The sequence below is a fragment of the Xenopus tropicalis genome, chromosome 2, assembly GCF_000004195.4.
Source record: "Xenopus tropicalis strain Nigerian chromosome 2, UCB_Xtro_10.0, whole genome shotgun sequence".
Taxonomy (NCBI): domain Eukaryota; kingdom Metazoa; phylum Chordata; class Amphibia; order Anura; family Pipidae; genus Xenopus; species Xenopus tropicalis.
Window position 1 is genome coordinate 28,803,246 of NC_030678.2, and position 25,749 is coordinate 28,828,994.

The 25,749-nt window shown below is 41.8% G+C and overlaps 1 long non-coding RNA gene across 1 annotated transcript; it reads right to left on the reverse strand.

The window, feature by feature from the left end:
- Nucleotides 1–22,284: 22,284 nt before the first annotated feature.
- LOC116408782 lies at nucleotides 22,285–24,233 on the reverse strand. The gene is made up of 4 exons (XR_004221236.1): nucleotides 24,044–24,233; nucleotides 23,166–23,647; nucleotides 22,793–22,912; nucleotides 22,285–22,372 (listed from the first exon to the last, which is right to left on the reverse strand). It is a non-coding gene; the product is annotated as an uncharacterized LOC116408782 (long non-coding RNA).
- Between the last annotated feature and the right edge of the window lie 1,516 nt (nucleotides 24,234–25,749).

The following is a 25,749-nucleotide window of genomic DNA, read 5'->3' on the forward strand; positions in this document are numbered from 1 at the left end:
TATGTGCCTGTGCCTTTTCTCCTTTGAATTGCTGCCCCTGTGGCTACACAGCAGCTTTGTTAATATAAATTTATGCGGCGCAAACACACTTACTTTTATACACTTTCATTTTTTGGTGTTACTGTTGCTTTAAGTGTTAGGAGTTTCAATACGAATTTGGGATGAGGCCCCTGCCTGAAAGAGCCATTAGATTTTCATGGACCTTAGAGGTGCAGCGATTGCAGATATTGCAGTGCTTGTTCCTGAACACACAAATCTCTCGCACACTGAGCAGAACCTGAAGTGATACAAGCAGAGAATAATACAGACACAATAAATAACAAGCTACACAAAGAAACTGAAATTCTATCCTTACATGAAAGCACCAGAATGGCGCTATCACTTAAATGTGAACATATCTGGGTCCAATCTCCTGGGGATCTAGGGACACTAGCTGACTAACATATCCAGAACTGCCCAAAATAAACTCCAATATTAGATTGTGTATCGAGTGTCACCAGGGGCACAGGAGAGGCATTCATTCCAGCAGTACCGGGCTCACAAACCCCCCGGCATGACCTGACACACTTCTCTATAAACTACAATACAGCCATAGTGTTCCTCTCTGTGAGCTGTATTTGATGGCATTACCTGTTCATGTTCTGCATTGTTACCCACAGTCAATTCGTCGAACTGTTGTCTAAAATACCCCTTTCTCCACATTGGCTCTGAGCTCTGATAACTCTGCCTTTGTCTAACCCTTCAATCCTAACAGTATATTACAGAACTGTGCTATTCAACTTTTTACACATAGTAGGAGGAATATAAAGATACTGCATGTTTAAAGGACAGACTTTAAAAGCTTTACCAGTCTGTGGGCAGTATAAAAATCCCAAATATCGACACATCTTGTCCATAAGCCTCCACTTGAACAGCCCAGACTTTGTTCTTTATGAATGATCAGTTAAGCAGCCATTGTCACCAGCTTCTGCTAAAACCGTCACCTTCTATAAAAGACACTGGGTAAACTGCATCAAATTCATGCTCTCATTGTCCTGCAGCTGTCTGAAAATACCTTACTATTTATTGATTGCTATGGGTTGCTACAGGTGCAGATTTGCTCAGCTGTGTAGAGACACCTGGTTTCAGTGTGCTTCCATTTACAGAAATGTTCCTTATATTTTGCAGCCACCTGTAGATTTCATTCTATGTATGTTAATTACATTCACCCTTTCTTGCTGTGCAGTGAAGCCCCTTAAATATGTGTATGTGTGAAACGTCAGAGTCATCTGATCACATGAAATGTAAGCTGGCTGGATGCCATACCATAGACTTCAATTGCTGGGAGGACAATTTTGTCTGGGGGAATATCTGTGAAAATGCGAACGGGCGACTGTCTCCTTCCAGTTTTCCCATGCTTGTACAGGGCATGGTTATTATAATCCACCTAAAAGTAGAAATGTGTTTTCAAATACAACAATAAAATATAAACACCAGGTAAAGTCTACGTAAAGCTACAGATTTGTAACCAGGAGACCAACAAATGGTATCTGAATAAGTGAGTGCCTGATAACGCAGCATAGGGAAGCCTGGGAAACACTGAAGGATACGGGATTCAAAAAAGTATGGAAACATCCACAATATGGGTAAATTGCTCTCATTTTCTGAATGTATATAAAGAATGTATCAATGTAACTGTGCCGAGTTTGTTTATACAAGGACTGAGGTGTTTCAAAAGCCAAAATAAAGCCTATTAACCACTGCCATGTTGTTGCTGTACACTAACTAGCTATTGGCTCCACTTACCCACTACAGGAGCCATCCAAATATTGCAATGTCACCGTCCTGGCTGAAGGGTAGGACAGTAATCAAACACAAGACAAATTTAAACAGTATTATGAATGTAGGTGTTACAGACTCTGCTATGCATAAAACTTCATTGTTCTTTCCTGCTATTACTTTTAAGTAGTGAGCTAATCCGCTTACAGCAGAGGGTTTGGGCTGGCAGCATCAGGGAGGTGTCTGATAAAATTGTGGTATAATTAAATAAAAACCATCTATCATGAAAATAAGAGGCCAAAGTCAGTAGGAATAAGCCCTTATATTTGCCCCAAACCTGCAGAGAGAGAGAGAGATGACTTTGTCCTGCAAAGTATACCTGTATTATGCAATTTTCAAAACAAATGTACAAAAAAAATAGTTTCCATTCCCTTTAAACTGAAGGTACAATGTACAATGGCAATATTACTTTGATATGAGTTTCTTACAAGTGGCCACACCTCCAGATCATACATGGCTCCTCCCACTACTGGCTACAGCAAAGGAGAAAAGAAGCAAACTGCACAGTCTGTCTCTGCCTGTATACAACATGGCACAGGCAAAGTAACATTGTGGGGGCTTATGGACTCAGAGCAGCCCATGACGTGAAGGGCGGAGCTTCACCGACCAGACTCTTAGAGGTGGCTATTCCCCTGGCCCCAGTTACATTACAGAGGAATTGCACATGTAATATAAATTACCTGGATTAGTCGTTTTCCCCATCTCTCTTAATCTTTTGAAGCTAAAAGCCAAAGGTTCCACTAGTCCACCGAATGGAGGGTCAGTCACTAAGAGAGCAGCTTTACCATCTTCTTCCTGAAGGAACTTCTGAAAAACCATCTTCGCTGCCTGGAACATTAGGGTAGGAGTGCAGAGCGTTACTAGCAGTCACTCTGACTCTGCTCTGCTAGTAATGGCAGAACTAAAGTTATTTCGTCCCCAACAGGGACAGTAAAGCTTTACATTTATTTGCCACTGGAAACCGGCAAGTTGGGAATAAGTATCTTTTTCACTTGAATGTTTAATAAAATAAATATTCTTACCTCCCCACCAAAGAAATGATGGTTGAACATGTTATAATGGCAGAACTCCCCCTCCCAGTAAAACTGAGAATACCTACAAAATATGAGCACATTCAGAAGTATGACACTGTGGCACTGAAGGTAAAGCTGCACAGACACAATAAAGACCAGCAACGGGCACAACTGTACATCATCACCCAGAAATAACTTGAGCCGGTGTGAGCAGGGTGCACACTAACAGAATGCAGAGAAATAAAGGAGTAACAATTGTATTTATTTGCAGCGATTCCCCCAGAATTACAGCATCATTGTGGGAACTACAGCTGCGTGTTGGTACAACCCACTGTGGGAAGCTCTAGCGGTAGCAGTAACTCAAGGCCGGCGTTAATCCCAAACAAGCTGAACTGCTGCACTGGCATCTGCCACAAGGTGCAAGGAACATTTTGGGTGCAAGCGCCTTTATCAACATCATCAAATTGTACTGTACTTTGCTTCTATTTTAATGCTGAATGCTAAACGTCAGGTTAAATTGACTGTCCCAGAACTCCAAGCATTCCTATAGATATGAATTTATCCTATTTATGCTATAACCAGTTCTGTACTATGGTTTCAGCATTCTAAGCCATAAACAAGAGACCAATATTGTACTAGGCCCCGTTTTATTGACCTGCCAAGTCCCCTGATGTTCCAAGATAAAAGTTTTACATCAGTCATTTGGTGTTGTTAATGTTCCCATCCAGGGTAGAGAAGTCTTCAGACTGCTGCATGTGACATCCATCTCCATCTAATATCCGTGCTGTTGAGATGTGGTGTAGGTGAAGTGTACACAGGGCTGAGGGAGGGGGAAAATGGCAGTAAAGCTGAAAAAGATTAGAGAGAGTACAAAAGAGCTTGTTTTTTCCCCTGAAATAGGTAACATTGTTGTAGGGAGGGGGAACCCTGTATTGGAGAATGCTGTGTCCTGAGTGGCAGTCTTTGGCTGTCGGGCAAAGACTGTACAGCGTAGGTTCTCGCCCTCTGGGCCTGTGAGCTGCACGTATCCCCCTCTGCTTCTTCCCAGTCCGCAGTGGGTGCCAAGGTGCCATCTTGGAAAGACATGTGGGTCTGCTGCTGGGGTCTTTGTGTCACGGCTTTGTTTTCCCCATCGCCGGTTGCTTTGTGTGCAGCAAGGTAGGGCAGAGATGCGGGCACCAGTAGGGAGTCCAGGGGCCGAGGTTGCGCTGCTGTTTCAGGGTAAATGCAGGGCGATGGTCCGGAGCTCAGGAGCCTGCATCTTACTCTGATCCCATCTGGGCAGAGTTAACGGGTTTATTTTTCCAAACCAGCCAGAGTCAGTTCTAAAATAGCCCAAAACCAGCCAAAAGCCACTTTGAAAGTAGCCAAAAAATAGCCCAATATGCACAATGGAAAAAAAATTCTAAAAAACATGCCTTTTTAAAGCATATAATCACTATCCATGCCCTGTGCCCCCTCTCCAGTTACTGGGATGACTGTTTCCCTGCCCTCTGTGCCCAGTCTATGCAGATTATAGTAGTTTTGCTGCTTCAGGTTCAGTACAGAGCAATAGAAAAGAGAGCTTCTGTCAATAATTGCATGCTGGGTATTGTAGTTTTATATAACAGGCTCCAAAAACTAGCCCAAATTTGTACCTTGGCGGGGCTTTAAATTAGTAGCCAACCTGGCAACCCTGCATCTGGGCACCCCCCCACATCCCGTCTGAAATATTTATCTGCAGGAAAATGATTTTTGGTTCAGTCATTGACTTGGGGCATTTTATTAAAGAAGCAGAACCAGAGCCAGAACCAGAAATCTCTTTGGACAAACACATGTACTGCCGTGCACTCAGGAAACATAGGGCATTGTTACCTCTGTGTAATGCCAGGGAGCCCTAACATTTACTGTTCTGCAGAGGGTTCTTGTCTGTGATTCCCCCTAACCTTTATTGAGTAACCGTACTGTTCTGCTGCTCCATTCTTCCATGAGACGAGAAAACATTCACGTAGCTGCTGCTTTACATTCAATGCCTAAGGGTTTTAGGGTCCAGATTGACTCAGCATTGTTTTTGAACCAATCATTGGGTAACAAAGACCCTCGGCCTGTGATACAAACATGTTGTGTTCTGAATAAACTGCACTTTGATAGAGAATTTCTGCTTCTGTTACTGCATTCATTGTACTCATGCTGCTATGTCAAACAGTAGGGTCTTGCATATTTACTAACCAGAACTTGCATTTCAATAAAATGTCTTCCTTAGATTAGGCTACTTTTTTTTTATTTATAAAGGACAGAAGTTTCACCAACTGGGCTTGGGGTTCCTGGAACAAGATCAAGAGGAAAGAAAGCCTCCCCTCAGATCCCTCCCACAGGTCTGCTATCCCTTGCATTATTATCTTCACAGACTTTGCACAAGTGCACATTGCATTTGTTATTATAAAGGGTTTTGTTGTCCCTTTAGTGGTGGCTGAACTCAAGCCCTCATTAGCTCACTTATATAGCGGAGCTGCAGTACAGTAACTAATGGTGCGCCACGGGATGGATGTTTATAGGTTCATGCATAGGTCTGGTGTAGTCCTTACAGTTACAGAATTCTCTGTATTTATTATAAATGTGCAGAAGCCCAAAACCATTTGTGTTGCTTCCCTGACACTGAGTGCTATCCCAACTGGCTCACTTAAAGGAGAAGGAAAGTCAAAATCTATTAACCACACTATTAAATAGTACTACTACTGCTGTGTAAAAACGCTATATTTCTAGCTTGCCTAATGAAAGATTTACAGAGATAACTGCTACATTCTACATACTTGTTTCAGTGAACGGCGCCGCCATCTTTAACATGGCCACCGCCGGCTTCTTAGTTCACTGTGCCTCTCTCTCCTCAGCAACTGTCTGGAGCTGCATCCCCCTTGCCTCTCCCCCCTACCAGCACCGCCAGTCGTGACCCCTTGCCTTTCCCCCCTACCAGCACCGCCGCTTGTCCCCCTTGCCTCTCCCCCCTACCAGCACCGCCGCTTGTCCCCCTTGCCTCTCCCCCTACCGGCACCGCCGCTTGTCCCCCCCTTGCCTCTACCCCCTACCAGGACCGCCGCTTGTCCCCCTTGCCTCTCCCCCCTACCAGCACCGCCGCTTGTCCCCCTTGCCTCTCCCCCCTACCGGCACCGCCGCTTGTCCCCCTTGCCTCTCCCCACTACCAGCACCGCCGCTTGTCCCCCTTGCCTCTCCCCCCTACCAGCACCGCCGCTTGTCCCCCCCTTGCCTCTCCCCCCTACCAGCACCGCCGCTTGTCCCCCCCTTGCCTCTCCCCCCTACCAGCACCGCCGCTTGTCCCCCTTGCCTCTCCCCCCTACCCAGCACCGCCGCTTGTCCCCCTTGCCTCTCCCCCCTACCAGCACCGCCGCTTGTCCCCCTTGCCTCTCCCCCTACCGGCACCGCCGCTTGTCCCCCCCTTGCCTCTCCCCCTACCGGCACCGCCGCTTGTCCCCCCCTTGCCTCTCCCCCCTACCGGCACCGCCGCTTGTCCCCCCCTTGCCTCTCCCCCCTACCGGCACCGCCGCTTGTCCCCCCCTTGCCTCTCCCCCCTACCGGCACCGCCGCTTGTCCCCCCCTTGCCTTTCCCCACTACCGGCACCGCCGCTCGTGTCTCCCTTGCCTCTCCCCCCTACCAGCATTTGGTTTGCAGTGTCAGCTAATTGCTGATTCCCTATAAACTTATTCATGTCTGGATGTTTCAGCAGCAGGTTTCATAAAAGCTGCCCCTTCCCTAATCTTCTATACAAGGTATAGGCATCTATCATCACCATTGCAGGCCTGGTGGTTGACCATGAAGGGCACCTTCCATCCAACAATTGTTTCCCCCACCGGAGGGTGCCATAGGTGATCAATACAAATCAAGGATCAGAACTGGTGTAAAGCATAGGCAGCAGAAGATGGTTTCGGTGGGGGGGGGGGGGCTTGAAAAGAACTCTATGGGGAGTGTGCAGCAAAGCCACAAAGGCCTAGGCCTAGGGCGGCAGGACTTAAGGGACGACATGCCACCCATCTGCAACTAAATTCAGCATTGCTTTCCATTCCCAGTCAGGTAACCCATAAGCTGCTGTACATTTCAACTCATAGAACCACACTGCAAGTTTTTCAATGAGCTAATAGCTAATGAAGAACAAAATTTATATATTGACAGTATAATAATATATATTATATATTTTATTATATGAGCGATACTCATTCAGGAGTTGCTGCTTTGTAACTGAGCAGCATTTCCACCATTCTTCCTAATAATAAGGCTACATTAGGGTATCACTGATGAGGATCTGTGGATTTGTTTGCCTTGTTGAAGAACTTATTTGTGTTATTTAAATACAGATATGAGGATAAATAGATAAGACAGAATAACCTATGGTAATATGTTTTATTAACGGGGAATTCTGGCTTCCAAGCCAAAATTTTTTAAAGAACCTGACCCGACACAGAAATGCCCAACTTACCTATCACTGTAATCTGTTCCTTCAAAAGGTATGAATAAACATCATTGTTATATGCTGAAGTTCAGCTGCATCATTTGAAATGGAAGGAGGGACTAAACATTGATGTTGTAACAACTTCCAAATCTTACAGACAGCATGCAGGAACTAATCCTGTGTAATGTACAAATAAATATAAAAAGCCTTATATTCATCAATACTTTGTTGAGCAGTTCATCTCTTGGGCAAGCTCCCTTTGTGCTCTTGCACTTCTGCCATAGCAAATGACCCATAATATCTTCATCATGGGTTGGCTTATGTATTTGAGTATGGTTAGATAAATAAGTGAGCTGTCCTAGCCTGAGGGGGTTGCCAAGTTCCCACCAAGGCTGCTGTTTTAGACCAAAATATATATATATGCAGTCTTTATATTATGGGTGTATTTATAAATAATGCACCAATTAGTAGCCTGTGGCTCTGTCAGAATGACTCATGAACAATCTTGATTCACCTTTTCTCCAGTGAGAAGATATTGAAAACCTGAACTATAAACCACACTGCAACAGGCATTTAGGAAACAAGCAATTAGTATAAAAGTGCCATTTGTACCAATGTTTGCACCAAGTTTAGTAAACAAAAGCAACCAATCAGCAGGGTGCATTTCCTGATCACGTGTTTAACAGCAAACATCTACTTGGCTGATATGGGATGCTAGACTGGTTGCATATTTGCCCCTTTTATTGCATTGCCCCAAGAGATTCATTTCTACAAATACTTGGGCAAATTTTCTGTCTCCTGGATGTCCCAAATGCTCCTTACTTCCATAAAGCCATTGTGCAAGGGCCGTGGCAGACGGGGAGATTAGTCGCTGTGCAACAAATCTCTCTTGTCGCGGGTGACTAATCTCCCCAATATGCCATCCCACTGGCTAGAATGTAAATCGCCAGTGGGATGGCATACGCGGAGCCAAAATCGCCAAAGTTTCATCTCTAGGCAACATTGGCGATTTTGGCAAATTGCCGCGCTGCGTATGCCATATCCCCGTCTGTCACAGCCCTAATCCTGTTCCCTTCTAATGCCAAATGTCTCTGTCCATTATATAAATATACTGCACTTTTCCATGTAATGCCTAAGAAAGCACTAAATAAGTTATACAGTATCTCCCTCTGCTTGCTCTGCTGAATTCTGCAGTTATGCCACTGCCCTATGTTCTAGATTCATAGAAGCATTCTAGAAGGTGAGTGTTATCTACAAAAGAACCTCTAACAATCTCACCTGAGTCCTGGGGATTTGAGCTGAAAACCTACTGAGGCTGCAATGGGAAGCTAACAAGATGCGCTACGTAAGTCCTGCTCCCCCCAGGTAGGATAAGTGCAGATCTGTCTGTACCTGGCAGGAAGGATGCACCTCTCCTTTTTAACTTTAAGTCACCTGTTGTCAGTCCATCACACCCTCAGGCTTTCTGACACAGACCAATTCGCATGTGTTCTCTACTGACATTATCTCTAGCACAGCGTATCCTCAAAACCTTAAAATATACTAATAAAAACTGCCATAAAAACTACATCAGAATGCACCAACATTCTCAAATTGGAACAATCACCTTTACTGTTCTCAGACCTACAGTCCACTCAGATGTCAGATCCCACCCTGATTTGTCCCCAACAGCCCTGTTCTGGTAGCTACAAACGCTGGACAACAGTAACTTTGCACACTTTAAAGGTGAACAAAAGTCATATAAAGAATATAGCTAGAAATGCTGTGTATAAATGTTTAGTTTTATACACTGAGCTGTAGCAGCTCTTGATCTTGGATCTTCTTGACCATTATTTGAGTGTCAGTGACACTGTACATGCTCGGAAGAGGACCTGAAGAGGCAAAAGATGGCACTCGACACTGCTGTAGGAATATTATCCACCAACCCTGCAGCTCTACTTTGCTTTTTTGAACCCTTCAATGTATTTAGATTCAGACAAATCTCAAGTGTTTAATACTCAAGAACAAATGACAAGGCAGAGAGAACATAGCGACATCAATGCAATGCCAGTTTCCTACATATTAACCCCAGAACTCCTTATAGCATGCACGCATTACTAATTCTATATACAACACTTCCATGAACACAACATAGGACACATGCATTATCAGTATATATAATACCTCCCAGGAACACAACAGGATAAATACAGTGCCAACTTCATGTATAATATTTATTGGTGTTGGCTTGGTTTGTAGAGGTTTAGCTTTCCTAGTCCTTCACTCAAATCCACCTACATTATGGTCTATAGGACACTTTACCAATAACGGATTCAGTAATAGGTAGTAGAAGAAGTGGCCCCACAAAGAGTTAAGGGATTAAGTCTATTCATAATTTGTCATGTCAGACAAGATCCGCTATCGCTCTTCATCCATATTTTCTGGTGTAAGTGGAATTACATAGCAATTCTAAAGCTATTTACATGGCTGTTTGTGAAATGACTTCCAACGTAGCAGGGAAAATCTGCATTTGGCCTCATCAGTTTGAATGTTTCAATGTGCAACATGGTTGGAAACGGGCTGAATTGCATTTTTTGCAGTAGCTGATTAGCATTTAGAATGGGGGCCCAGGAGGACTGATTGGAGCGGCGCAACATGCAAACTCTTGCTGACTGACCAAGTGGAAACAGAGACAATTTATCTCAGGCTAAAGCCGACACACGGGAAGGAGATAAATGTAACATAGCAGCTGGGTCACACATGGCTTTGCCTTGGCTCTTGTCTGTCTGGAGGGTTTCCCAGGAGCTTGTCTTTTTAGCAGCAGTATGGTACAGGGATAGACCCATCTTTTCTACACTGCAGCATTACAGCACTGCCTATGGGAGTAACCTTTAGCCTTTGGCTTTGTGTGTTTTAGTCAACTGTAGTCGTAGGTAAAATCAATTTTCCCTTGCAGACAAGAGGGCACAATAGTAGGAGCCCTTGCTCCCAACACTTCCGGCATCTGCACTGGATTAAAGGGGAACTCCATCCAAACACAACTTTAGCTTGGGAGTGCCATACTGTCGCCCACTCACACCAGCCCTTTTGTATCTAGCGCCGTCTAATGGCGGTGGAGCCACTTACAGGGAAAGGCAGGAATCCTTACACTCCATTCTGGGAGCACACAAAGTTGCACGTCTGGGAGCTAAGAGCAAATTGCATTGGAGCAAGGTCTGAAATGCACAAAACATGGCCCTTAATTTATCTTTGCCCCTTTTTGTAAATGAGTCATTTCATTTTTAAACATTAACAAATCTTTAGTTCTGTTTCCGCTCTACACAGCGGTGGTGAAAAGTGAGCTGCTACACCACACGATAAAGAGGGAAGGGGCTGCCTACGTGTATTGGGAAATATACTGCCCACAGCCAGGGAGGAGAGTAAGAAACAGAAACCACTTGGCAGCTTTTGAGTTACCAGCACTTTAACTTGCGTTCCAAGTGGGGTGGAATTTTATGCATTTTGCCCTCGCCGCAACTTAAGTGTTAATTAATGTCACTTTAGGTACCTGCTTTACAAATAGAAAAGAAACAATAAAATTCCTTTCTTAAATATCCGCAGCAATTTGTTGTCTGTTGTAACATCGTTAAAGTTTGCTCCTTTCTCATTGGCAAAGAATAAATCAGGCTTCCAAATGGAATCCAACATGGAAGGGTCCAGATCCAAAGAATCGTCTGGGTATTCGCTATATGAAAGCCGCGGATCATTCAATGTTTGCTTTAAAAAAATGTTAACTCTGTAGTCCTATAAAAATGGTAGCAACACACTCGTTAGTGCCAAGTATAATAGCGATTCACTCTGTATGTTCATAGCAGATTATATAGAGTCAGTCCCTCTGTAGTTATGTGGATGCAACTGATTTTGTGCATGAAATGTGTCTGCATTTACTGAATGTGAGTGGGAGGTGTCATTTTGTTTGCTCGTTTGAGGCATTATACTTACACAAAGGGAAAAACAATATCTATTAAACCCAATTATTGTGTAGGAATGTGTAATTCATGGCAAACAACATGGCAGATGCCTCTTACATGCATAAAGGCAAATGTGCATGGTCCACACAGGAACCTGAATGCTATTCAAATTCTATTTTTTAAAAGGAAAACAGAATGAGATTCCCTGCTTATCAAAATACTTTCCCCTTATGTCACTTTTATAATCCAGAACAACTCAGTTGGCAGGAGGATGCTGGGAAATGTAGTTACACAAATAACTTTGGAGATGTCTCATCCCGCAATAACCCATTACTTACTGTCCCCCAAACCAGTATTTTGTTTGGTGTCACAGTAGCTAGCATAGCTGCCTTTCAGCCCTACGGTTCTGGGTTTGAGTTTGATCAGGACAATATCTGCATTGAGTTTCTATCTTTTCCCTTTTTTGTGTGTGTGTGTGTGTATATTTTCTAGTTATAGTGGTGTGGCTAATAGCACAGCAATTAGTTAATTAATATTAGCAGTCTACTAGCTGGGTACAATCAGTAGATTATAATGAACGCTGTGTGCCACCCAGTGCCAAACACACCCAACCCAAGTCACAGCATTCATCCACCCAACCCTGAACTCATATTTCTGAAGGTGCTCAAAGTATAGAAAATCTCATTAGTACATTGCTAATCCTGCTGTTTGTTCCCATCTGCACCATTATAGTAACTGTTGATCATTAGTTTAATAAAATGAAATTGTAGCTGATGTAGCAATTTACATTAATGACTCCCTCGTCCCTGAGCACAGGTTTCATTATCTAACGATTCATCATATCATTACATCTCTACATGGCTGAAGGAAGCACTGATATGGGGCTCAGGTTAAGGGTGTCCTAATATTTATACACCGAGTGGAGCTTATAGTAAAATGTGTAACAAATGATCCTTTTTTTTAGCATTCCAGCTGGACTTTCTAGACATGTCCCTGAATTTTCTAGTAATCTGGTCACCCTAATCTGCTAGTGTGTATAATTAAGTGTCATCCGCAAACACTTTGGTTACAATGCCAACCCCCAAGTTATTACTGAATAAACTGAAAAAATTTACCTAATGCCGAACCCTCTGGCCCCCCTCTAAGAACTCTACTCCAGGTGGGGAACTTACCATTAACCACCGCCCTCTGCACATGATCCATAGCCAGTTCCCATATCCATGTTAAACAACATTACCAAGACCAACAGATCTTATTAAGAGCAGTAAGACCATGTGTTATAGGGTAGCTATGTGTGCTATGTATCTAAAGGGCATGCAGCTTGCCCAAAATGTTGCTATGGCGATGTATTAATTTTAAATACACTAATTTTGCATGATTTGAGTGCTGCTTCATTGGTTTAAACGATTTTGGTGCATTAAGTGGGGGAGACTGGCAATTGTTGTAAGATCCGGAGGTCGGTCTGACCAATTCGTATTCAGTACTATACATGGCGAGATAGGCACGGACGCCTTGTTTTGGGCTGCCGGCTGCATAGTGCTGGGCAGCGTGCTGAATGGTGCGGCGACTCCTAGCAACTGAATTGGAGTATACTAGAGGGCCGCTACAGTGAGATAAAATTGCTACTCCTGATTTCGCGGATACACTAGTAACATAACGTATGCCACATACCCAAATGTCGTATGTGTCAGATGAAGGCATAACCAGCTCCCCGTGATATATAACTCTAACCTTACGCACTTTATCGATGTATAGGATAGGCTGAATGTCTGCCTAACTTCCCAATTATAACCCGGATAGTATAGATAGCTACTCGGCTTAGATCACAGCTATGAAGGGTGTGCAACTATGTGAACTATAACTCCCATAAATTTCTACTTGAATTAGATAAGACGGTTTATGTAGATGTCCTAAGGTGGAGGCACCACGGCAGTATACCTGTCACTGCCGTAGGAAATTGAGATCCTTCACTAATATTTGTAAAAACTCCGGACCTATGAACCAGTACGATTATCTTATGTCCAATTTGGAGAATACCAACAGCTGCTGTCTCTGAATAGCAATTAGAGCTAGGAATTCTAAGTTGCTACATTGCTATTATGTTGCTATATAGAAAGTGAAACTGTTTCAATTCCAACAAACATAGGGTTTTCCTCTTTTAACCTTTCCTGTTTTCCCCATTTGCTATTTTAAACCAATTAATTTTTAGAAGTAATAGAAATAAATAATTATTTTAATTTCCCATATGGTGTGCCTTGATTAAGTGTGTGTCTGTCTTTTGTACTTAAATCATTGGTTTATTGATTTATATATATGGAAACGAGACAGCGTAACCTACAGGAGCGTGCACCGAGATCCCTATTTTCACTGAGAAAAAGAGAAGAGTGCTGGGGCAACTCCTATGTAATATATATATATATTAGGGATGCACCGAATCCAGGATTTGGAATGTTTGGAATTAAGGAATCTAAACATTCATATTCATTCACGTTCACGTATAGAAATATACATATATATATATATATATATATATATATATATATAAATAATTGTTTGTATTAATTTATAGTGGGAGGTTGCAAATCTTAGGGTTTAGTTAATGAACACTACACACAAGGCATTTTCTTGCACATATTTAGGTATTTACACTGGGGAGTGAATATTTTGCTTTGGATCTCTGTGTCTGTGACTGTGCAGAGGCAGAAATGTTCAGCTTGCAGCACAAGTCTATTTGGGGATTCTGGGAGCCCAAATGGAAACCAATATATCTTACAATAATTTCAAAATCTAAAGTTATGTCATTGGTACTTTTACACCATATCAACAGTTTCCCTTTGGTTTCTCTTACAAATACAGGAGCATGGGATATATCTGGGCTTGGTGAGACTACAGTTATTATAGATATTATAGGGATGTTTCTGTATCACAATAAAAGCTTTTCTGGCACAAACCCAACTGTTTATTACTAAACCTATGCCTGGCTGCTGCAGCTGTGACATGTGGTTTTGGGGTAACACTGATGTAAACAGTGTCTTCAACCAATCAGGTGCATTGTCCCGCCCCTAAGCCTGCTTTAGCCTCAAGTGATTGGCTGCCTCCTGTCAGATGCTTAGCATTATTGCTAGTGATTGCAGCTTGTTACCTGCTCTCTCTGTAAGTACATTTTTCAGCTAAATATTACAGCTTTATGGTTATCATTTATAAATAGGGAGGAATTGCACATCTTGTAGCATTATTTATTTAGCAGCAGGCAGAGATTTCTGCACATTCCCTGTGCCACTGACAGTGCTAAAGAGCCAGGATGGCAGTTAATGGCAGTTGGGCAGCAGCTTCATGGATGGAAATATTAAAATATAGCAACACAAATGTGTAGGGATCTGTCAGTATCACTTTGATTAGTTGTGTCTGGTTCTTTTTGAAGTGGCAGTTGCCATATTCTATACTCATTTAGGAGGGTGTCTAGCCAACTGCCAAACTCTGTTGGATGATGATGGGAGTTGTAGTTTAGTAACAGCTACAGGGCAACAGGTGCTGCTGATAATGTGTATTTTCTCACACACCTACACTCAGGGGCATATTTATTATAGTGTGTAAGCCAATATCACCATCTGGGAGCTGGAAATCTGCTGCAGGGCCACAGGTTGGAGCCCAAATGGAAACCAATAAACCTTGCAATCATCTTAAAATCTAAAGTTATGTCATTGGTACTTTTACACCATATCAACAGTTTCCCTTTGGCTTCTCCTACCTTTTTATTATATTTAATATTTGTATTTTTTTTTTTTGTCTATGTAAAGTTGGGTAGAACACGGGTCAAAATAAATTTCATTAATAGTAATGATGCTTTCATTGTTATTTGTATATGACAATAAACTTGAAACTACAAATACAGGAAAATGGGATATATCTGGGCTTTGGTTTGACTACAGTTATTATGGATCTAATAGGGATCTATCAGTATCACTTTGATCTGTTTTTTGTCTGTGTGTCTGTCACTTTATAGCGGGGCCATAGTTGCTGCTAATGTGTATTTTCTCATACACCTGCACTAAGTCAACCAATGCCCTTTCTGGACCCCACACAATAGAGATGGTTAGACCAGCCTCAGTATAAGAGCAATTCCCAGTGGGCTTCAGCCAAGAACAATTCCCATCAGCCCTTTCTTATTTCTGCATAACTCATAACATTTGCAGTATCTATAGCTAATATTTGAGTGTGAGCTGTTGATATCAGGTTCCCCCACTGGGCCCTAGGAGGCTATTCCAATACTGGCTAAACACACACTAGTATGTGATAGGTCAAGCATTTAGGAGAATTTAAAGAGACATTATGGTCATGCCCTGTCCGTATTCTGCAGCTTTTATTTTGCCTCCATATTAGCTGTGAAAGATACCAATCTCTCTTCTCTATTACAGGAGATACAGTGATGGGTTGCAAGAAAAGCAAAGTTGAGGTAAGGTTGCTCACGTTTCCTTTTGTCCTTTTACCTGGGATAAAGAATATGGCGGCCACTGGCATGGGAGGGTGTGAGAGTTCAGGGCAAAATGGATGGAAGGCCAGGATCAAACACCTTGGCCCATGGAGCTCTACTTACATATATGAGACAGATAATTACACACACACGTTATACTGATACAACAAATCCTACGCAATTAACACTTTCATCCTTAATTAATGGCCACAAAATACATTTTTTCATACCCAGGATTTTGCAGTATAATGGCAGAATATTTTTGACCCCAATGAATATATGAGAAACAATCATCTGAACTGGTGGGGGAGTGTGCTTATAAAAAATATTACAACTTAATTTTTTCTTTCTACAGAACTCAGTTCTTTCTATTAAGCATGAAATGCTTTTGTGGAGATTCTAGAGATCACCGATGTGCGTGACTCTTTGGTGGAGTTTACTGCCACCTTAGAGCTGCCCGACCACCTGGCACAGCCATCGTTCCTAGGTAAGTGTGATCAATACTAAAAAGCACATTTTAATTTCCAAAATTAGAGTTGCACATCTGGGAAACCAATTTTAGTTCTGATAAGGACCCCACTGCCAGATAATAATGACATCTGTGGTGTTTTTATTCTTGTAGAATCTCCACTTCCTGCTGGGTATGAAGAGGACCCTGGCTCTTCCCACAACATCGGAGGGGCCATTCCTCTTCATGAGCCTGAGGCTGAGCCAGCAGAGACTATCCCCAGGGATACAGCCAGCCCCACCAATTTCAACTGGCTTTCATTCGTAAGTACATTGTATGGGTGTGAAATATATACAAACACACAAGCGCTTGTAATTGTTGGATTCTTACTATGCTTTACCTCTGTAGGATGCCACGGTGGAGGTCCCTGGGGGTAGTTAATACTTCAGAGGCCCTGGTGAAGATTTGCGTGAAAGCAAATAAATATGTACCACCATACGAGCCACCAGCGATGCCATTTTTATTGGGTAAGTTGGATCGTACACTGACACCTTGAAATTTATGATATGGTTACTCATATTATTCTTAGTGCATTTATGTGAATTGTATGGACATTTATGTTTCATTACAATAGGATACTTATATATTTATATAGGAGAGTATTTATACTTTTTATAAAGTGTAGGTCTAATATTGTTATATTGTAATAAACTGTGTCATCATGTTGAGACTATATTGTTCCATTTCTGCTTCATTTTCAGAAGCTCCTGATTGTGATGCTGGCACGTCCAATAACAGCGGACACATTGTTCCCAATCAGGAGCAAGAGTCTGAGCCAAAGGAAGATAATTCCACCTCTTCCAGTCTTCTATCAGAAGTAAGTAGATTCTACAGATATTATTCTTTATTCTTGCTTCAGGGTTCTCATTCATTCTCAGTGCTGCACATATGAAATTCATGCAATGTTTATTCTGCGCATAATACTCATTTGTCCTTTGTTTGCAGCTCAACATCTCTGAATTTGGCCTCAGATGTTGCCAATAAAATACAGGGCGCAGAAGGGACCATCTACCAGGTATCTGATTTGGGGCATATTCTCTTGTTTTGGTTTAGAATTGTAAGTTGCTTATATATAAAAATATTAATATTGCCTAATTTGCACTGTTTGTAAAGCTTAATTCTATTATAGTTCCCATCTCATTAAAGGGTTATCAATAACTGGCCAATACCCTCTGGTGATTGGATGCTACAAAAAGTCACCAAATAAACTGTATATTAGATTATTGTTGTCTGTAAACATGAACAAAACATATATTACATTTTCTTATTTTATTTTTCAGCCCTGTTGAGCCTGATCTCCCTCACTTGATCAAATTCAACCTGGGTCAAGTGTTGGGGAGAAGGAGGATTTGGGAAGGTGAGCGACTCATTGCACAGTTAGGTTTTAGTTACTACTGATTTACCCAGAGTGATTAAACTTTCTGTCTTCTGACTCCAGGTATTCCTAGCCGAGCACAAGAACACCGAAGTGCTATATGCCATCAAGGCCTGAAAAAAAGAACACGTTTTGGAAAAGGGCAATTTGACAGGTCAGTGATAGGGGAGAGATTAATATTGGTCATATCTGTGTCATCTTTTCTTGTATATTCAGCTTTATATGTAGGACACTTTTCTCTTTTTAAGTTTTAAATCATTTGCATTTGGTTATTATCTTCTGTATTGCCCTGTGTCTGTTCATAAGGATAAAGGGTCAGTGTAAATGTTCCCTTGTGTGGGCCTCACATGGTGATAATGGGATGATTTTCCCCACAGTGTCTTCCATGAGAAGGAAATCCTCCAGACGGTAAGTTCTTCCTAACCACCCGTTCCTGGTGTCATTACATGGAACCTTCCAGACGGCGTCTCACCTGTTCTTACGTCATGGAAATCTACCTGGAGGTGACATGTTTGACTTCATAAGATCAGTGGAACTAGAAGAACCGGACGTCATGTAAGTAGAATGGGAATCACCTTAATTCTCACACATATTATCTTATATAAAAAAAAAAAATATTAAACTACTGAATATTATTTTTTTCTCTATTCAGGTTTTACACCGCATGCGTTGTCCTGGCCTGGAGGCATTACATCAGCTTGGCATTGTCCTAGGGTAAGCATTAATAACACTAAATATCATCTTATTTCCAGATGAAACTGTAACACTACTAAGAACACTGCTAATCTAGTTTATAGCACTGTAATAATTTGCTTGCTGTTATTATAAGGATTATATAGTATAACTACTAAACTATTGATGTTTTAATTCAGAGATCTAAAGCTGGAGAATTTGCTGTTGGACCGGGATGGCTACCTTAAGATCGTAGACTTCGGCCTCAGCAAAGACAGTAAGTGTTGCTTATAATTCTGGAGCATACAGGGGATAGATCAGATTATTAGGTATTATTTACATTTAGATATAGTGTTATATGTAAATGGCATAAACAGATCTGAGTGGGTGTGTAGTTTGGAAGCAAGCAGTTGAGGAAAGTCCCTCATTACTTAACATTAGGGTCCCAGGTCTGCAGTTTCCTCACAGTGTTTTCTTGTGTTTAAGGATTTGGATACAGCGACCCGCCACGAACACCCGTGTTGCGGAACAAGAACATACATGGCCCCTGAGATCTATCTGAAACTTGGATACGGCATGGCCGCTGACTGGTGGGCCCTAGGAATTACTGTTTACATCATGCTCCTGTATGAGGTAAGCACAATTCCTATATTATCAACTTACATTGGGGAATCATTGCCATTGGTGTTTTATAATGTGACTAAACATAGTGTAATAATTATTATAATATACGTATAACATATTATAATCTCCATATTTACAAGCATAACTACCTATACTCTCAGAAATAATATAGCATGAATATTACTCTGTTTGCTTCCCCTTATCATTTATATAAGAAATACCCCCATGGCGCTGTACTAGAAATGGTATCTGTATGACCAGCTGCACATGAGAGATAGTTCAGTAAAAATCTTTTAGTTGTTTCACTAAAGGAATAATTATTCACTTTCTCAGTTACCATTCAACAACAAGGATCCGGTTGAGCAAATGAGTAGCATCCTTTATGATAACATCGAGCTGCCGGAAGACCTATCAGAGGATGCCTGTACTCTAATACAAAACGTAATTGGGAAAATTGCTTGTATTCCTGGGTGGACACTTTCCCAATAGAATAATAAAATAGACATAAGAATTAAAACATTAATGATTTAACAACAATGTTTGATTTTTTTTGTAGCTGTTAGAGAAAGATCCTGAATTTCGCCTCGGTTCGGGTGACGCCGGGGCAGAAATGATTAAAGAGCACCCCTTCTTTAAAGTAAGTTTCTATTCCATTCCTTTTGATTTACAGACAGAAAAGCACTAATGAATATTGATAAATTCTTCATGTTTAATGTAATTGTAGCTTTACTTTTCCGTACTTTTTGGACCAGATACTCATTGTGAAATATCACCTATCTTTTAGGATATGGACTGGGACCATCTGTTGCAGAGAAGGATTACGGCTCCATATGTACTGGGCAACGAAGACCTGGAGAGCCAAGAGAACCCTGGATGCCAAGCTCCAGCACTGCCACCAACTGCTGCAAGGATTCCATCAGAGCTGCAAGAGGCATTCAGAGGATTCTGAAAGAACAACAATAACACCTGAATGAACATCTGATAAGTAGACGGAATAGATGGGGAGGGTGGAGGGCCAGTCCATATCCATATAAGAAGTCCATTCATATAAAGTGATGCTCGGGTGTCCCACCTCAATAAGTTCTGAGTAGGCTAATATAGGAATAGTCTTCTCACACTTTGTAGAATATTCTAAAACCTCACCTGTATAACAGACAAGTAAGTTTTAGTGTAGGTGAGAAAACAAACAGTGTATTTTTCACACAACAGCTGACACTGTAACATCCTGCCTGGTAGAATTTAAATTTTCTGCAGCACTGAATGGGCAGGAGGGAAACAGGACCAGATGATCCATACCACTTTTTCTTCTAAAATGTCTTTTCTCTCCATTTAGACTCCTGTTCATAACCCTGGCTCTGGTTAGATACATCAGTAACTCTTAAACTTTCCAGGGGATTTATTTCTTCTTTATCTGTGCACATCCACTCCTGTGGTCTTAGGCCTACCCTGGTTAAGATATATAACCCACATATTAATTGGGATTAAGGGTTAACTACAGAGCAAGCAGACCATAAGGTTGCAGAGGGCCAAGTAAAGTCCTAATTAATGAACAATCTTTTATATATCTTGGTAGAAAAAGTTATATTATAAATTATGGAACTCTGTACCACCAGTACAGCTCTGTGTATACTGTCACTCTCTGTAGCACCAGTACAGCTCTGTGTATACTGTCTCTCTCTGTAGCACCAGTACAGCTCTGTGTATACTGTCTCTCTCTGTACCACCAGTACAGCGCTGTGTATACTGTCTCTCTGTACCACCAGTACAGCTCTGTGTATACTGTCACTCTCTGTAGCACCAGTACAGCTCTGTGTATACTGTCACTCTCTGTAGCACCAGTACAGCTCTGTGTATACTGTCACTCTCTGTAGCACCAGTACAGCTCTGTGTATACTGTCACTCTCTGTAGCACCAGTACAGCTCTGTGTATACTGTCACTCTCTGTAGCACCAGTACAGCTCTGTGTATACTGTCACTCTCTGTAGCACCAGTACAGCTCTGTGTATACTGTCTCTCTCTGTACCACCAGTACAGCTCTGTGTATACTGTTCTCTCTCTGTAGCACCAGAGCAGCTCTGTGTATACTGTCTCTCTGTTCCACCAGTACAGCTCTGTGTATACTGTCACTCTGTACCACCAGTACAGCTCTGTGTATACTGTCTCTCTGTTGCACCAGTGCAGCTCTGTGTATACTGTCTCTCTGTTCCACCAGTGCAGCTCTGTGTATACTGTCTCTCTGTACCACCAGTACAGCTCTGTGTATACTGTCTCTCTGTTCCACCAGTGCAGCTCTGTGTATACTGTCTCTCTGTTCCACCAGTACAGCTCTGTGTATACTGTCTCTCTCTGTACCACCAGTACAGCTCTGTGTATACTGTCTCTCTGTTCCACCAGTGCAGCTCTGTGTATACTGTCTCTCTCTGTAGCACCAGTACAGCTCTGTGTATACTGTCACTCTCTGTAGCACCAGTACAGCTCTGTGTATACTGTCACTCTCTGTACCACCAGTACAGCTCTGTGTATACTGTCTCTCTGTTCCACCAGTGCAGCTCTGTGTATACTGTCTCTCTCTGTAGCACCAGTACAGCTCTGTGTATACTGTCTCTCTCTGTAGCACCAGTACAGCTCTGTGTATACTGTCACTCTCTGTACCACCAGTAGAGCTCTGTGTATACTGTCACTCTCTGTAGCACCAGTACAGCTCTGTGTATACTGTCACTCTCTGTGCCACCAGTACAGCTCTGTGTATACTGTCACTCTCTGTAGCACCAGTACAGCTCTGTGTATACTGTCACTCTGTACCACCAGTACAGCTATGTGTATACTGTCACTCTCTGTAGCACCAGTACAGCACTGTGTATACTGTCTCTCTCTGTACCACCAGTACAGCTCTGTGTATACTGTCTCTCTGTACCACCAGTACAGCTCTGTGTATACTGTCACTCTCTGTACCACCAGTACAGCTCTGTGTATACTGTCACTCTGTACCACCAGTACAGCTATGTGTATACTGTCACTCTCTGTAGCACCAGTACAGCACTGTGTATACTGTCTCTCTCTGTACCACCAGTACAGCGCTGTGTATACTGTCTCTCTCTGTAGCACCAGTACAGCGCTGTGTATACTGTCTCTCTCTGTAGCACCAGTACAGCGCTGTGTATACTGTCTCTCTCTGTAGCACCAGTACAGCGCTGTGTATACTGTCACTCTCTGTAGCACCAGTACAGCACTGTGTATACTGTCACTCTCTGTAGCACCAGTACAGCTCTGTGTATACTGTCACTCTCTGTACCACCAGTACAGCGCTGTGTATACTGTCTCTCTGTGTAGCACCAGTACAGCGCTGTGTATACTGTATCTCTCTGTTCCACCAGTGCAGCTCTGTGTATACTGTCTCTCTGTACCACCAATACAGCGCTGTGTATACTGTCACTCTCTGTTGTTGTGGGTTGTGGAGAAGGAGATTCCTGCTACTGCCGGTAGCGATTGGGCTGCCCCTCATATTTCCGACTGCTTTTACCTGCTTGAGAAAAACATCACTGACTTCTTACATGGAACTTTATAGAAATTCTGTCACTAGATTAAACAATGAGAATATCTAGATATGGAATGGGGTGCACCGGCTGTGTATTGTGCCCGGCCAGTTAAACCTTTCAAAAGTTCTAAAGTTCATTTTAAATGTCATTGCTACTGAATATCTGTCTATATGACTGTTCACATTCAATTCTGGTTTTGACTCAATGTAGTACAAGCAGTTAATACTCAAGGCACAAACAAATACTACTCATAATTCAAAAAATATAAATTTAGATAGACTAGGAAAGTTGCTTAGAAATATTTTTATTATGGAAATGGCCTTGACATTTACTTTTAAAAAACAATTTCATTCAAAGCAGAGATATTTAATACATAATTTCATACAATAGCATTACATTGCACTTACTCTCTGTTTGGCTTGATTTGGGTATCTCTTGTGGGTAGGACTCCTTTTCCTGAACTGGTGAATTTGCTGGACTGATCACTTCTATAGTGTCTCTGGGAGCATCATAGCAATGTGTTGATTCTACAAGTGAAAGACAATAACACAACATTTTCCTTTTAATCCACAGAACTGTATAAAATGGGTATAGAGAAAACCTACTGCAAATTGTCTCAGAAAAGCAGTCTGTGTTGTACTAACTAAAGCATACTGATTTAAAGGTACACAACCCCTTTAAACAAAATAAGAGAATATTTATTTCCCCCAGTTTAAAATACAGAGTTGTAGAACAACAGAAGTTGGAGTGGGGTGGAACAAGATCAAAATGATCACGTACGGCTGCTTGAAGAGTCTGAGCTTTGTGAATTTCTGTCTCTGCCATCTTTGTCAGAAGCAATCTGCTGAGTAATTATAACATGGATGAAATTTGCTGCGGTGATAGTGGTCTTCCCTCGCATTCTTAGCTCCTCCACATAGCGTGACTTTGTGTGCGCTGTTTTCTCCTTGCCTGCTTCTGAATAGACAGCAGGGGATTACTGACCCTGTGACTTGCTGCCAGAGAAGCTGGAGGATGTGCAAGGGCTCTGCATCACCCTCCTTTCACAATCTATCTGTTGCTGCTGCTGCTCCAGTGCATTACGCCTGCTTAGACTTTCTTCAGAACGTGCAGGGTCGTGGTTCATTTCCTTTGGCTTTACAACTTCCATTTGGGGAGCAGAAGCTGCTGCGTCAACAAGTGCGGCCAATGCATCTGCGGCTGTGCTGTAACGGGAGGCAGGTATCCCCTGTGTAATAGAGGCTGCTCCTGGTGTGGGAGGCCTGCAATAAAATCTCAGTCAATTATACAGCAATGATCAGAAAAGCAACTAAAGTTTTCAGTATGATTACAGCCATACTAAGGGCAGTGACACACGGGGAGATTAGTCGCCACGCAACAAATCTTCATTGTCGCAGAAGCTTCGGCAAATCGCAGCGCCGCATATGCCATCCCATCGCCGATTTACATTCTAGCCGGTGGGATGGCACTGCGGGGAGATTAGTTGCCCACGACAATGAAGATTTGTTGCGCGGCGACTAATCTCCCCGTGTGTCACTGCCCTAAGTAATCAGAGGCAATAATGGGCAATTCATTTAACATAAACATAAAATAACATTAAACATTTAAAAAAATATAACAAGCATAACATACACACACATAATATAATATAAACTCACATGATCCGAAGCTGAGCAGCATCCAAGGTGTGATAACACTTTTTCCATTAGTTCTCTGGAAAATACTTGGCCTTTGCTGCATAATGCTTTCCTGGGCTCTGACTGAAGGGGATGGTGAGCGCACAAAGCCATGACTACCAGGCCTGCCTGGCTGTTCACTGACTGCAGACAAAAGAAATTTAGGTCAGTAAATGGGATGAATTATTAAAAAAACAAAAACATTTTGGGCCTTAATCAAGGTATCTAACCATTTACTATTGTTTTGCTCTCAAAATGTTGTGTCTGGAGCAATTATTTCTTTCCATAAAACCAAGAAATAATAATCAGGCCCTGAAACTGGAGGAGCTGAATAAATACAAGTACGGGATCTCTTACCTGGACAAAGAGGTCCTCAGTACTCACCCAATTTCAAAATATATAGGACATTAAAGCATTCCGTGCATTAAGCTACCAAGAAATGCCCTTCCCTTTAAGCAAAACAGTTTGTCCATATATTGCAATATATTCAAGCTGGCCATCTATGTCAAAGTCATCCCCTGTCTATCTAGTCCTTCTCATAAATTCTACTGCTTCAATATACATTTAACACAAGGACTGAGTTTTACCTGCTATTTGCTTTCCAAGTTTAAAACTTACAAAGTCCCCTTTTTATTGCCCCCACTTGGATAGCTTGACTGTAGCTGGGACAGGTCGGATATACAACAAGGTGCTGGCCACTGCACCTGTATAAACTATAGCAAGCAAGAGAAAGCTGTGCTCAGCACTAAACTGAAACCATTACGTGGGTTTGTAATGAGACTGTGACCACAAAAATCATATAGACAAAAACGAGATCCTCTGCATTCAACTTTTATCAATATATATAGGACATTAAGACATTCTGTGCATTAAGCTACCAAGAAATGACATTCCCTTAAAACAAAAATATGGATAGCTGTTATGTTTAAATGGAAGGGCATTTGTAATGGTTTAGAATCTATTTTAAGCAAATAATTCCAATTTTAAAAAATGATTTTTTCCTCTGTAAAACTTCTTATTTTTAATGATAAATAAACTGCATGGATCCATATTGGTAGCAAACCAATCCTATTAGGTTTATTTAATATTTCAAAGATATTTAGCAGACTTAAGGCACTTTGATCCAAATCACGGAAAGACCCCTTGTCCCCTGAACCCCCAGTTTCAATCATTCTGGATAACAAATCTCATTCCTTAACTTTTATTCCAAAAAACGGAAAAACAATAAAATTGCAGTGAATGAACATTAATTTTTGGATACATCCAGTCCATTATTTTTTGGATTGCAACAAACATTGAATGCTCCAGTACACTATTGGGCAAATACGTAAATACCTAACGTGTATATTACTTTAAAAATTATACATGTCAAAATAAAATTGTTGTCCAGAGCTTTAAAGTCACATGACTTCCAACCCTTTCAGTGCCATACATAGCAGAATCTGTGGTATTGACAGTAGTAGAAGTACCAATGTGCTAGCGCTTATATTCCCAGGTTACATGTAACCCCATTAAAAATATTTGCCGAGACTTAACACTGACTGTAGATTAAAGTCTCCAAAGAATCCCAAATCCTGACTTGTAAATGCCCAAACCAAATCCGACTTTAATTAGACCAGGCGCTATTCTAAAGTGTAAAACTATGCCCCAGGTAATGCTTTGTCACAAAATCTTTTACCCAAACTAAA